This window comes from Elaeis guineensis, chromosome 9 (assembly GCF_000442705.2).
Source record: "Elaeis guineensis isolate ETL-2024a chromosome 9, EG11, whole genome shotgun sequence".
NCBI classification, from domain to species: Eukaryota; Viridiplantae; Streptophyta; class Magnoliopsida; order Arecales; family Arecaceae; genus Elaeis; species Elaeis guineensis.
Genome location: NC_026001.2, coordinates 50,907,853 through 50,910,242, shown reverse-complemented (window position 1 = coordinate 50,910,242; position 2,390 = coordinate 50,907,853). Strand labels below are relative to the sequence as shown.

At 40.4% G+C, this 2,390-nt stretch overlaps 1 non-coding gene across 1 annotated transcript; it reads right to left on the bottom strand.

Annotated features, from left to right (window-relative positions):
* Positions 1-214: 214 nt before the first annotated feature.
* Positions 215-320, bottom strand: LOC140851864 (small nucleolar RNA R71). The gene has a single exon (XR_012134621.1). It is a non-coding gene; the product is annotated as a small nucleolar RNA R71 (small nucleolar RNA).
* Between the last annotated feature and the right edge of the window lie 2,070 nt (positions 321-2,390).

The following is a 2,390-nucleotide window of genomic DNA, read 5'->3' as shown; positions in this document are numbered from 1 at the left end:
CCATACAAACACTTGGATGAATTTCTTGAAATTTGTACCACAGTAAAAATCCAAAACTTCTCAGATGATGCCCTTAGGTTGAAACTGTTCTCTTTCTCACTTAAGGACAAAGCCAAACATTGGTTAAACTCCTTAGACTCTATAACTATTTCAACTTGGGATCAGTTTCAGAGAGAATTTCTAAAAAAATACTTTCCAATCAGAAAAACAAATCAAATTAGAAAAGCTATCACCAGTTTTTCTCAATTGGAGGGTGAATTTTTTTGTGAGACATGGGAAAGGTTAAGGGACCTCATTCGTAAATGTCCACACCATGCTGTCCCTAAATGGCAACTTTGTCAGTATTTTTATGATGGTCTATCGGAGAAACACTGACAAATGGTTGATGCATCATGTGGTGGGACATTCACGCTAAAGAGTGAGGATGAAGCCTGGCAGCTCTTTGAAATACTTAGTGAGAATTTCCTACATCATATGTCTGCCACTTCTAGAGAACAACCCATGCGTCAACAAAAAAGAAGTGAATTTATCAGATTGGAAACGTCATGGATATCCATAGTAAGGTAGATGAACTGTCCCAAAAATTAGACCGTCTTCTAAGTACTGGACAATCCCCAATTCTACCTAACCCAATCCAAGAAGTTTGTGCATTGTGTGCAAGTCCGAACCATTTTGTTAGTGAATGCCCAGCCGCACCTCAATTTTCTGAGTTTGTGCACGAGCAGGTTCAGCAAGCTCAAGTCCAACAAGCTCGCAGACCAGGAAACGATCCTTATTCGAACACTTATAACCCCGGCTGAGAAACCATCTAAATTTTTTCTGGAGACCACAACCAATGGTTGACCTGCCACACCTCGACCTCAATATCAGGACCCAACATATAGGCATGAACCATACCATCAATTTCAAAATGCTCCTCAACCGTCTACTACTGGTCATAGCTCAGCTTTTGAGAAAAAAGTTTTGAAAGCACTAGAATGATTAGAAGTCAACACTCAGATCCTTAACTCCCACACACAATCCATTGCTAAGCTAGAGACCCAAATAAGTCAACGAGCGACTGCATTCAGTAGGAGGGAAGGAGAAAAATTACCTAGCCAACCCGAGAGCAACCCAAGAGGGCAATTTGTGATTGAGAGTTCTAATACTTCAGAAGCTTTTTCTGAACATGCCAAATCAATCATGACTCTGAGAAGTGGGAAGGTCATTGAACACACTAGTAAAACCAATGAGACCGACCCTAAACGTCTAACCGAAGACAAATCACCCAAGAACAAGGAGGACCTTAAAATAGAGAATGAACCAACTGCACCGGAATCATCTTATTTGCCTAAAGTTCCACTTTCAGATGCCCTGAAAGCCCCTATTCCTGCAGATAAGAAGGGAGGAAGACTCGACGAGATGTTGGAATTGTTAAGCAAGTCCAAATTAATCTTCCCCTTCTAGACGCAATCAAACAGGTCCCTGCTTATGCTAAATTTTTGAAAAATTTGTGCACCCAAAAATGTAAATCTAGATCACAAATCCCAAAGAAAGTATGCCTCACTGAACAGACTAGTTCTGTCTTCCAGCATGCCACTCCTCCAAAGCTTAAGGACCCAGGAGCCCCCATCATTTCCTGTGTTATAGGAGATTATCACATTGAAAAAGCTCTTCTGGACTTAGGGGCAAGTGTGAATCTTTTACCTAGTTCAATGTATGAACTTTTTAGATTCAGAGAACTGAAACCCACATCAGTCACACTGCAGTTAGTCGACCGATCAATTAAGGAACCACGTGGAATGCTTGAGGATGTCTTGGTCAAGGTAGATGAGTTTTACTTTCCAGTTGATTTTTTGGTTCTCGACATGGAACTAAGTGGCAACCCAAGACAAATTCCCATTATCTTTGGACGACCCTTCCTAGCTACAGCAAATGCATGCATTAATTGTAGGACAGGAGTCATGGATGTATCATTTGGAATAAGAAACTGAGACTGAATGTGTTTGGTGCTTTTCAAGATCATCAATGGATAGTTGCTTCGAAGTAGATACACTAGAAGACATTATAGAAGATGAAACACCCACAATTCTAACACCAGACCCCTTAGATACTTGCTTGGCTCACTTTGGAGTGTATGACTTTGAGGGATACATGAAAGAAGTTAACACCTTGTTGGATACACCACACGATAAAACCACTCCTCCATGGACAATCAAGTATGAGCCATTGCCCACCTTTTGTTGGTTTTATTGCATATGACGTCTGGCTGAAGACGTTAAATTTAGTGCTTTTTGGGAGGCAACCCAAATTTTTTTTATTTTATTTTAACTGATCTTCATTTTTTTTAAGAATAAAGGACCGCTCTGTATGGAAGAGTCTATCAATAAACTTGACGTCTAGCTGAAGAC